Genomic DNA, 13,489 nt, shown 5'->3' on the forward strand with positions numbered 1-13,489 from the left:
CTCTTCACAGTGAAACTTCTCAGAGGTGTTGTTTACACACACTATCCCCACCTCCTTGTCTCTGGTTCTCTTTTTGACCTACTCCCCATCTGGCTTCTGCTTCCCTAATCCACAGAAGTTGCTCTTGACAAGTTCACTGTAGTCTCCATGTTGCCAGATGCAATGACCAGTGGTCCTTTCTCTGTCCCCATCTCATTTGACTTCTTAGCACCACTCATTATTAGAACATCATCCTCTTCGGCATCTGCAATACCACATTCTCCTGGTTTTCCTCCTGGTTTGCTGGCTGCTCCTTCCTTTCACATGCTGTGGTTTCTTCAGGATACTGTATCCTGGGACCACTTCCCTTCTACATCACCACTTTCCTTATGTGATCTCATACCCCTAAGGCTTTAACTGCCATCTGTGCTGAAGTCTCCCAAATGTTCATCTTGTGGATCTCCTCTCTCCTCTGGGCTCTAGATACAGAAACAACTGCCTCCTCAACACTTCCACTGAGGTATACCAAATGGCATTCAAAATGGTGTTCAAACAGAAGATTCTTCATTTTATACTCAAACTAAGTCCTTCCCCAGTTGTCTCAAGAAATAGCATCACCATCCAGCCAGTAACTATGCCCAGAAGCTAGACCATCGTCCCTGGCTCCTTCTTTTCTCTAATCCCCCCACATCCAATACCTAAGTCCTATCAATTCTGCCTCCAAAAAGCCTCAAATACATCCCATCTCTACCACCACTACCTTCACCAGACGACTGCCAGAGCCTCCTCAGCTTCTACTCTCACCCTATCCAAGCCTCTCTCCACAGAGCAGTCAAAATAAGCTTTTAAATTCATACATCAATCTAGGCAATGGTCATCAAAAAAAAAAAAAGGACAACCAGAATTATGGACCTCCTAATGAAAGTACACAACACCTCCCATGAGATTGTGTTTTCAAAAATATGAAACCTATATTTAATCATGTCTCTATCCCTAGATAGTAATTTATAGGAAAAACAGGAGAAGCGTTTCTTGGATTCTTTAATGCATCACTGGGGGAAGCGTCAGAGTTGCAAGGAAGGGAAGTATAGCAATAGCCCTCTCGGGGGCCTGCAGAAGTGGGTCAGCCCAGGTGCACAGCTCTTGGACCTGATCAGAGAGGAATTGGATGAAGGAGCAGCCCAAACATCCTCTGGCTAGTGCTGCCTCAGCAATTTTTTCAGCCAGGCTCTTGATAAATGCTGGGAAACAATGCATTGCTGAGATGTTTCTCACCAACCTGCACCTGGAGGCAGCTAGGCTGAGTGATCAGGGGCTGCAAATCAGGGGCAAAAGAAACAACATACCGATGAGAACATGCTAGGCAAGGAAGGGCTTCTAAAGGCCACAGGAGCCCATGGCACTGTGGCCTACATGTGACCATGAAGGCTTCTAAACATTCTTACTGAATTCACTTAGAACAGATCTGCCTTTGAGTTAACATTTCTCTGCCCAGTGCTCTCAGAAGCCATCTATCCACTCAACTTGTTAGAAAAATAAACAGTGGTGCAATGTGATATTTGTCACATTTGAGGGTGACACCATCTTCTACAAAACCCAACAAAATGTGGGTTTTCCTTCAGCTCACAACAGTGGGGTAAACAGGATGGAATTTCTGATTAGGCTATAAACCCAGACTTAAATGGATAAGGCAGTTGCTAAGACCACATCTCACTTTTCTTTCCAGATACACAGTACAGGTGTTCCCTGGGGGAAGATGCCATATCTTACAGAATCACTGATGCCAACATATGTCAAAGTGGATGGAAAGAAAACACCATCAGCATGTAGCTTTCATCAAGAAGGTTTCCAGAAACTGTTCACAAATAACATGGAATTGATACAGTAAAAGGTAGCAGGATCTACTTTCCCTGACTTGGTGTGAATGACCTTAGGGAAGTAGCTAAAATATTTTGATATTTGATTTAGCTTTCTTTCACATAAGGGTATGGTTACAGGCCTCAATGGATTTGATATGAATTTAAATTTAAGAGAGTATATGAAATGACTAGCAAAATGTCTGACATAGTAGACATTCAACAAATACTGACTCTAATGAATTAGCCTTACTTGCAATTCATGCTATTAGCAGTTCAAATCCCCACTGTGAACAGATAGCTTTTCTGACCCTTGGTGCTAGCACTGAGTTACTAAAAACAACAGGAATTTCTCCAAGGTGACCATCCACCCCCCCAGTCCTCTTTTTTCTTTCTCTAAACCTCAAATCCCCCTCAACCATTTATCCACCTTCCTCCTCCAGGAAGAATGGTGTAGCTAAGCACTTGAAATCAGAAACAGGAATTAGATCCCTGGGTTCATCTATCTAATGACCACCCTCCCCAAGAGCTCCCACAAAAAGAGGGATAATTATGATGTGAGGTGGCAGAGAAAACTAATGCAAAATGAGAACGGAAAGTAAGTGGATGGAAAATTTAAAACCAGGACAGAGGGGTGAAGAAAGAAAACATTGAATTATAGGTATCTTAGAGCTCACATTCTACTGGGGAAATGAACAATTAACATAAGAACAAATGAATAAGCAAGAAACTTAAAGACAATATTAGCTGAGACCCTATTATATTAAAATGCCTCACCTGTCCCCTAACATCCTCTCCCCACACCATACCCACCACACACACACACACACACACCCCTCTAAACACAGACAACTTCACTTGGAATCAAAGCAAAAATCTCAGGGGCATGGACATGTAAGCAGTTATAAATACCCAGATTAGTAACTAGCTCCATCACTTATTAGCTGTGTGTCTTTGGCAAGGTATGTAATCTCCCCAAGGCTCAGATTTTTATCTGTAAAGCAGGCATGCTAATAGATAATTCATGGCTATAGGAATTAAATTGATCATCCATACAAAGTGCTAAGCACAGTACCCCACTCACAGAAAGTGCTTAATAAATGTTAATTTTCATCTTTGTCATTGTGGTTGTCAGTTAAGTGACACCAGTCTGCCTTTTTATACTAAGGATCTTTGGTAACATAATTCATGAGTGGCTAATTTTAGTTATTGACCCTACAATGCATAAAACTAAACCCTCATCCTTTGATTCCTTTTGATTGGAAAAAATCAGATAAAATATATGCCAATGCTCTGAAATTAACTTCAACTGAACATTAAAGATAAATACCTGTACTCCTTCCTACCTGTTTCCATAGTGAGGCATTTAGTCAGATGTACCAGGTGTCTCTCCCTGATAGATGGGGCCCTTGATACTGAGCAGGGCCCTGTGGGGCTCCTGGGCACAAAAGCCTTTCTGTGTTCCGCATTTCTTTCATTACAAGAAATAAGTTTCATTCAGCCTCTATGACCTTCTCTGAGTTCCAATGGGCAGATTTAACCAGTTGTTAATTAGGGAAGGGAGGGGATGTGAGACAAGGGAGAAACAATCAAGAGAAACAATAGTGCAGCCTTGGGGCAAGGTCCTGGTTTCCCATCAAGGGATACACACAACAATATCTTTGAGCTGTTTTGCAGTTACTGAAACCCCCACCAGGTGGGAGAAGTTAACGGTTAATGACGGTGTGCTGCCCACAAGCAAGTAGACCCCAGACCAGTTGGAACCAGAAGGTGATGATGCTGACTACCACTTATCTCACCACCAACCAATCAGAAGAATGTCCACAAGCTGATCACGCCCTCTTTGAACTATTACTATAAAACCTCTCACTACCCTCTCCAAGTTGGGACACAGTTTTTTTTGTTTGTTTTGTTTTTATGAACAAAGGCAAACGTTTTTTTGGTTTGTTTTTTTTTTAAATTTATTTATTTATTTATTTATTTTTGGCTGTGTTGGGTCTTCGTTTCTGTGCGAGGACTTTCTCTAGTTGTGGCAAGCAGGGACCACTCTTCATCGCGGTGCACGGGCCTCTCACTATCGCGGCCTCTCTTGTTTCAGAGCACAGGCTCCAGACGCACAGGCTCAGTAGTTGTGGCTCACGGGCCTAGTTGCTCCGTGGCCTGTGGGCTTGAACCCATATCCTCTGCATTAGCAGGCAGATTCTCAACCACTGCCCCACCAGGGAAGCCCAGGGACACAGTTTTGAAGGCATTAGCCTGCTATGGCTCCCTTTGCCTGGCAAAGCAATAAAGCTATTTTCTACTTCACCCAAAACTCTATCTCTGAGATTTAATTTGGTGTCAGGGTACAGAGGCCGGTTTTGGCTTCACCTTCAGGTATCAACTTTCAGGAAGAGACACACTTTGAAACAGGGCAATGATGAGATACCTCTGCCTTGCCCCTGAGCCCATGAGTGACAAGAAAGACTAGTCCCTGTGCCTCCAGACTCCCCCAGCATACCAGGAAAGGGTAGTAGCGGTGTGCATTCTCTAGCTCCTCTACCTGGAAATTCGGAGGTGGGAATTCAGGCCATGTATAGGGCCTGCCACATATTCTAGCCCAGCCTCACAAACAATGCAGCTGATCCCATGTGGTATTGAACTCACAGCAGTGGTGGGTGGGGGGGCAAATAATTCATTCTACCTAACTGCCCCCAGTAGTTAAGGTAGAACATTATACCCCATGCAGGTAGTGATGTGCTCATAAATAGTTAACAGTCTACTCTTCAGGAAGGAAAGCCCTGATTTGTAGCAGTTGCAAATCCCCATGGTATAAATATTCCCACCATGGCTTAATTCAGGACATCAACTGGCTTGCAAATTTCTGCAAATTTAATAATCTGCTCCCATGAGCCGGAACATCTGCTTCCAACACATCATCCCATGCATCCCCCCTTCTTTTCCTCTCATCTCTCTCTCTTTTTCTGTCTCTCTCTCCCTCCCCCCTCCACCCCTCCCTCCCTCCCCACCTTTCCTCTCTCTCTCCAAAGAATTGTGGTTCTTTCAAGATGTTTGAGTTGGTTTAGAAGTGGTACAGGCATCTGCTTCTCCCTCCAACCTTGAGACAAAAAGCATCTTTCTGTAATGAGAACTGAAGCCCTAAGCCCCCTTCTCTCCCCAAGTTCTTGGGGAATCCTCCCCAGGTACTTTCAAAGGAGGAGGAAGAGAATAGCTTGTTTTCAAAGCTCTCTATGGGACAGGCATCTTCCTGGGAGCCCTGAAGACCCTATCCATCTCTGGGCAGATTGGCTATGTCAACTTCTATCTGAAAAGAGGACTAACCCTTCATCTTTGGGCAAGAAGCTATCAATTTCAGATGCAAAAATTCCCTCCTCCTCATCCTTCAGAGTTCAGGTTTGAACAGAACTAGCAAACAAAAAAACCTTAAAATGGCATTTTCCTGCTTATAGCTGCCCACACTGACTTCTCCATTACACATATTGTATCACTGACTGACTATTAATTGCTCCAGTGAGTCCTTTAGAATTAAATTGGTGATGTTCCCCATGATAAGATGGAAAGTAATAGTTATGGAGGGAATGCCAGCAACTTTTGGTGGTCGTGAGAGCTTGAATGATTGTTTAGCAAATAGTCACTCCTACTCCTTCCCACCATAGGAGGCACATACTTCGTCACCCCATTGATTTTGGACTTGGCCATCTGACATGTCTTCTCCATGAAGTGCAGACAGATATGACAGAGTGCCAGCTCCAAGCCTGGGCCTTAGAAGGCCTTGTGTATTTCTGCTTGGCCACCTGGGACCTTTGACCTTCACCTTGAGAAGAACACACCCTAGGTAACAAGTCCAAAGAGTACAGGAAACATGGAGCAGACCTGGACCCGATCTTCGCCCAGAACCTGGATTCCAGCTTCACCAGCCAAACTTCAATTGACCCTCAAACCCAGGGGTGAGAAGTAAATGACTGTTGTGTCAAGCCACTGAGTTGTGGGGAGGGTTGTTACACAGTATCACGGTGGCAAAAATGAACTAAGACAGTAGGCAACCTAGCATGTCACTGCAGAGATTAGAGTTCAGCTTGCTTCTTGGGCCCAGAAAAACAATGGGTACACTGTACTCCAAACTGCAACGTGTTGACACATGAACTCCAGTCCTGGAATACAATACAAGGCCCTGCCTACTCACCTCTTTATTTTTACTTTACTCTCCTATAATGATCACTTCACAGGATGAGACCTGGGGAGGGAGGGGAGTGGAAGGCACAAGGAAAAGTGGTCAAAAAGGGAAATCCAAAAAGAAGAAAAAGCCCCCATTCTGATGGCAGTTCAACCCAAGATTGATATCTCTCTCTCTCTCTCTTTCTCTCTTTCTCTCCCTGCCAGCACCCACCAGCGTGTTTGTCCCTTGAGTTGGTTTCAGTTGTACTCTGATAAGAGTGCTTCTCTCTGGAGAGCTCAGAGAATTAAGTGGCATCATCTCCCTATTGCTCTGGGTATAAGAGTGTGGGGGTGGAGGGTAGGAATAGTGAGTTCCATTTATGGATGAGACTCCAAAGGCACAGGGCTCTTCTGTGGGTGATGGCAAGTCCCTGGCTCTGGCTGAGGCAGGCAAGGCTGGGCAGAAGCCAGATTCCCGCTCTGGATCTGAGTATGAAAGCAGGATGCTTCTTTAAGTGTTCCCATCCCCTGAGTCCTGTCCCAAAAATCAGATCAGAACCAGGAAACTTGGCCTTTCTCAGATCTACCCAACACATAATGATGATGTCTAAATCCCCTAAAACAATATGTATAACCATGAAATAGGAGTTCAAGTTGGAATACAAAATATAAATGTATTAACATGTTCAGTCTTATAAATGATTCATAACAAATTGTGTTTCAGATATATCATACACATTTGTCTACAGCCATACCACCCTGAACACGACCAATCTTGTCAGATATATTATACACATTCTATAGCAAAACAAATACAGGCCAAGGAGCACACCTAACATACAGATCTTGGTTTCTAAATGCCATTCTCCACTAAAAGGAACCATGGGTGCATGGAGAAAAGGCCCAGTTGCAGGGCTGGGGGAGGGCAAGATCAAGGTGATCTTGGAGCATCTTGCTCCAGAAACCCAGGACTTGATATAAATAGTGTTCTATCAAAAGAACATGGGATCTGGTTTGAAGAGGCTCCTACCAGGCAAATTTGGGACAATTTGTGCATCAACAATAAATAAATGAGGGCAGTAATATGTTTTTATTGAATTAAAAACGAAACCATAGCAACCATCAAAAGAAGATGAAAAAGATGACAGAGGAGGAGGCGAATGCAGAAGGTGCTAAGAAAAGCAATTCTTACCAGCTAAATAATATAGAAGGAATGGCAGAATTTGGAAAATTGCTGTTTTTCAACTTCCAATGTAATAATCAATACAGGCTTGGACATTCCATGAAACAGACAGCCTAGACCCTCCAAAAATGTTCAAGTCTTTAACAAAGACCAAACCAACAAGGGAGGACCTGTTCTAGATTGAGGGAGAATGAGTAAACATGACAACAAAATACAATGCATCATCCTTTATTAGGTTTTGGACTTGAAAAAAAAAAAGACATTGTTGGGACAACTGGAGAAATTTAAATATTCATGTATGTTAGACTTTTGTGTCAATATTAAATGTCTTAGCTGTGACAACAGTATTGTAGTTACGTAGGAGAATGTTTTTTGTGTTCAGAAGATACATGGTAAGTATTTAGGGATAAAATATCCTGATGTTTATAACTTATTTTCAATTGGTTCAGCAAAAGAAACATACATATATAAAAAGAAGTATAAACAAATCAGCAAAATTTTTATAATTAGTGAATCTAGCTGAAGGTATTCTTAGCACTATTCCTTCAACTTTTCTGCAGATTTGAAGTGTTTCATAATAAAAAGTTGAGGAGAGAGAAGAAAATAGCGTCTTAATTCCTGGAAATACTGGTGAATGTTTGTTTGTTCTCAAAGTTGGAGATGTTCTAAATCTTAGAGATTCTGGGTTAAGATCATGTGACCTCACCAGAGTTATCCTGATGTCAGTGAGCAGACAAATGGGTTGATGGCCTTGAAGGGTGAGGGATGAGGAGTATAGGACAGGGCTGAAGAAGAGACCTTCTTACTATACACATTGAGTGGGAATAACCAAAAAACCTAGTGACAAGTTATCCAGCCTAGTTGTTCGTGTGTTTGTACCAAGAGGGACCTCCTTTAACAATTTTCCCCTAGGGATCCATTGTCTTCTCATTCACTCAGCATTCAACAAATATTTATTGAGAACCTACTATAGGTCAAGCATTGTGCTAGTAAGAGGGTAGGTAAGGGAAACAAAAGACAGCAATATCCCTACCTTTGTGGTGCTCAAAGCCTAGTGGAGAATCCAGATATTAATGAAATAAACCTATGACTGTATGAAAAATTGCAACCCTGAGAAAATGACACATGCCAAGATCAGAAATATGGGTAGATATTAACTAAACTAAGACCAGAAGGAAAGAGGTAGATCATGGCTGAATCTAATTTCCATTAGTGTGTGTTGACTATGGCTCAAGTTTCCCCATTATTGCTTAGAGATTCTCTCTCATAAAAAAATATCTAATGCAAATTCCTGTGTTACATATGAGAAAAATGAGGCCCTGCTGTAAAGTCTTATAGTTTGTTTCTCGAAGAAAATATTAGGACTATTCAGATGAGTACCAAGTCCTTTATTTGATCAATTTTTCAGAAACACTTAGCTCTATAACCCAAACAGAAACCAAGGAATTACCTTTCAGTCACTCAATTCCTCCCCACTTTGCTAATTCACAGGAAGACCCACTAAATCTGAGTGGCTATGGAGTTCAGATATTCAGTGGATGACAATAAACTGAAGTGATTATAATCTCACTTGAGTGAAAACAGTCCCTCATTTCCCCAAAAGCCACAATCTACAGATGAAACTGACTCAAAGTAGGGAGAGAAATAAAAAATAAAAGGAAATAGTTACAAGACTTGGAAAGGTGCTCAAAAAGTTTTTGAGCTCATCCCACAACCATCTCTGCATGCATTGTCTCCTTTCTGTACTATTTAAACATAATTTTGATGTCTGCCAGATTAAATTACCCACTTGACCAATTCATGCCCTCAAGGTTAAATGCTATAATTATCCTTAATAAGCATAACTATTAGCCTGTTTTTGCTTAATGGTTATAAAGTTTTATGCCTTTTAATAATCCTCCTACAGGTGGAACATCATTTTTTTAAGAGAGCTGACATTCTGCTCTGCATAAAGTGTCAAACCAAATCAGAGTCTTGTTTTTGTTCAACAGAACAACATGAGCTTGAAAATGTGGTGTTGGAAGAAAAACCACATGCAAAAAATGTTCTCTCAAGAAAACTGGCAAACCAAGAAAATCCTACACAGATTTTGCAACAACAAAGCTTGTCTCCTAGAACACTTTTTCTCTAGATTTAAGCTTATATAGAATGGATCATCTTTTTACTCTGCGTGCTTTATAATATTGCCCAGCAATACTTACAGTCAGGTATTGGAGCTGACACCCTTTTCTCTTTGGCTTGCAATGTGGCACTTTTCATACCACATTCCTACATCTCTCCACTTTGGGTTGTTGCTGTTATTGGTTCCATCCATGTAGGTGCCTTATTTTCAACTAAAGTTTGGGTTCTGGAACTTCTTCCTGTGAGTGGATGTTCATATTGACTCCCATCCTTACACCTGAGTGGAATTTGGTGTTTCACTTTTGTATTATTTTCTTTCATATTTATATGGAGTTAAGTAAAAAATGAATCTGTACTTAATAAGGAGAGATCTTATGCAACACGTTTATTGTAAAGGAAGGGAAGAGACTATTGCAGTAGGGATTAACTTTGACCATAAACTCTGCAAGTGTCCCAGGGTTTAGGCAAAAAGAAGTTTTCTTTTACAGGGAGGAGTAAACAAGCTAGAAATAACCATGAGGGGACAAGGGGTGAAGGGGAGTGGCTAGATTGTAGGTTAGAGAATATTTTACCCTCATGCCAGCCTATACTCAGGAGGGGCTGTTGAGGATGGGCTGTGTCTTAGCTCAGGCTGAGGGTGGACCAAAGTTCAAGCACCTGGGGAAAGGAGAGACTCTTAACCAGAGTCTGGTAAACAAGCATTTTGTTCCAATTAGTGGGAGCAAGCAGTTTAGCCAATTGTTTATGAGGCAAAGAATGGAAAATTAGAGGGATCTTTAGGTAAACAGGGTGGAAGGGAGGCATCTGTGAGTCCTGTCTAAATTTTATGGGGAAAGGTGGTTCTTTGCAGTAAGCACCTTTTGTTTCCCAAACACAAAGGGGTGGGAGGATTTCTTAACTATCACAGTTTTCCAGGAATATAGGACCTGGTAAAATTCAACATTGTCAATGGCCACAATTAAGGCCAGGATCTAAGAGGCCTGAACACGCCATGTGATGCTTTTGCTGGCCCAGAAGCAGAAAGGAGCATCTGTGTTGTCAGAACAAGTGGGAAGAGTTGTCACATCTCGGACATCAGCTTTACTTGTGCCCTCATCTGCCACCTCCCCTGTTCCATCCCATCTGGGAGCAGGCATGAGCTCCCTGTGAGCTGGAAAACACTGAAAATCTGGAGGATTCTTTCAGTTCTGCAGCTTACTTTCTATACCCTTATGAGTTCCAAACACAGTGATCTCATTTTAGAATTTCAACTACCTCCTGTTAGTCACTCCTTTCAGAAAATAACAACCTGGCTGTTAAAATGCTGTATGTTCATCATTGAAAATATGGAGAATATGTCAATTAAAGAAAGAAAATCACTACACGATCTACAAACTAGGAGGTAACCATAGTTAATATTTAGTTGTATTTCCTTTCAGGACTTTAAAAAATGCATAATCTTCTGTGTGTGTGTTTTTTCCATTGTGTTTTCCTTACTGGTTATTGGAGGATATAGGAAGGTTTATGGTTGTTGATGCTGTTAACTGTTGTTATTGTTATACATGTTTTTTTTTTATTCTTTTTAAATAAATTTTTTTAGATAATTGTAAATTCACATGCAGTCGTAGGAAATAATACAGAGATATCCCAATGATAACATCTTGTATAACTATATGTACATGTGTTTTTTAATAGTCACCTGCCAATGTCCATCAGCTGAAGACCTCCAGGAACATACCTGTAGTTAAACAAACTGGGTTTATTGTTCATTAAAACAAGGGAAAACGCACAACAAAGGGAACCATGGGTATCTCAGTAGGAGGATGTTATAAAGGACTGACAGGATTGGGACTTATGTGAGGTGATTTGGGGGAGGGCTCAGGAAGCAGGGCTTTGCTCTGGATTGGATACTGTCAGGAAACAGAGACAATTCTGTGATTAGGTATCTGAATCATTTTCGTGTAGAAGGCAGGAGGAATGAACTGAGGTAAAGAAGCAGAGTCATGTCTCTTAGCCTGGACGGAGGTTGTTGGTTATTTTCATGTTTTAGACAATGTTCATGTTTTTGTCTGGGTTCATACATGATTATGGAGAGATTTAGGTTTTGTCTTGATCCATCAGGGTCACAGAGTGGCCTTGTCTGAATGAAATAATCTGTTTCTGTTCAATGGGAAAACACCACGGTCTGGCTGTGAGGTCAGTACTTGGTTATCAGGGGCCAGCTTACCTTTCTCATGCCTTACTTAATGTATAAATCAGGGGTTCCCAGAGAAACAGAATCAATAGGATATACAGAGAGATATATAAGAGGAGATTTAATTATAGGAATTGGCTAACACAGTTAGGGAGGCCAAGCAGTCCCACAGTCTGCCATGTGTAAGCTGGAGAACCAAGAAAGTCAACAGTGCAATCAGCTCTAGTTGAGAGTCTGGAGATCCAGCCTGATGTTAAGTCCCAGGGTCCAAAGACCCAAGAACCAGAAACTCTGATAGCAAGAAAGGTTGAAATTCCCAGATCAAGAACAGAGAAAGAATTCACTCTTCCTTTGCCTTTCTGTCTCGCAGGGGCCTCCAACAGATTAGATAACGCCCCCACATTGATGAGGGCAAATCTCTTTACTCAGTCTACTGAATCAAATGCTAATCTCTTCCAGAAACACCCTCACAGACACACCCAGAATTAATGTTTGACCAGTTCCCTGGGCATCCCTTAGGTGAGTCAAGTTGACACATAAAATTAACTATCACACTGAACTTTCATATTATTTTGTAATTGATTCTCTTGGACTTTCCTAGGTAAATATCCACATTGTCTTAAAAATTTATGATAAAAGTTCTCTCTTCCTTTCCTTTATTTATACCTCTTACTCTTTTATTATTATATACTGAAACTTCTAGAGCAATATTAAATTATAGAAATGAGAACAGACTTGGTTTTTTCTTATTCCTCATTTTAATTGGAATGCCTGTGGTATTTTATCATTAAATATAGGTTGGGCTGTTTGGGATGAGGTTTGGGAGGATGTTGATGTCTAAGAAGGTTATGCATTAGCATACTGAACAAAGTTCTTTCTTGTCTCAGTTTATTCAGGAATGACTGTTTAATTTTTATCAAATACTTGTTTTGTATTTATAAAGATAATTATGTTTTTCTCCTTTTCTCTACTGATGTGTTAAATTATATTAATGAATTCCCTGTTATTATAAAATCCTTGTACTATACTTCCAGAATGTCAGTGTTGGATTATTCCTGAACGAGTACCTAGATTTGAAGTACCAGAGGTATATTCAGAATGTCTGCATCTATTCATATACAAGATGGGTTTCTAACTTTTGTGATGTCATCTTGGCAGTGTTTGGCATCAAAGTTATTATAGTTTCACAAAATAAATTGGAAGACTCATGGCCTCTTTATGTGCCTGGAAACAAGAATTATCAGACAAAAATTATCTATTCCTTTAGAGCAACACTGGCCCATAAAACTCTTTGCGATGATGGAAATGTTCTATATCACTGCTGTCCAATATGGCAGTCACTAGCCACATGTGGCTATTTAGCACTTGAAAAGAGGCTAGTGCAACTGAGAAACTGAATTTTAAATTGTATTTAATTTTAAATGGTTAATTTAAATTTAAATAATTACATGGGACTTGTCGCTTATTGTACTGGACAACACAACTTTAGAGTTTAAATGAAATAATCTGTGAAATCATACATGTCCAACACCTTTCTTGATGTGATTTTCTGGCAGCTGTTTCCATTTCTCCCACGTTTATTATTCTGACTTTTCTATTCTATGAAACAATTCTGGCAATTAATAATTAATAACTGTCTTAGGAGAAAACCTCACCTGAATTCTTCAGTTTAGAATGGTATATCACTTTGCTTACAACGGCTTTAATCTCATTCATATTTCCCATAATATTCCCTTTTTTGTTATTAACGTTATATATTTGCATTTTCTTAATTAAGCTTGTTAGAGTTTTGCTTCTCTCATAGGATCTCAAACTCAAATGCCTAAGTGGTCAGGCAAATGAGCATTTGAGCATGAGTACCTTAAAAATGCTCCTGCTCTTATTGAAAGTCAATCCCTCTACCAGCCCCCTGCATCCCACCCCACCCTCCATCTCAGGAACCTCATTCTATTACATATCCGCTTCTCCATACAGTATCCCCACGCTTTCTCCTTGTCTACTGAATTCTCCCATTAGCATTTA

This window comes from Balaenoptera physalus, assembly GCF_965194825.1.
Source record: "Balaenoptera physalus genome assembly, chromosome: 16".
NCBI lineage: Eukaryota > Metazoa > Chordata > Mammalia > Artiodactyla > Balaenopteridae > Balaenoptera > Balaenoptera physalus.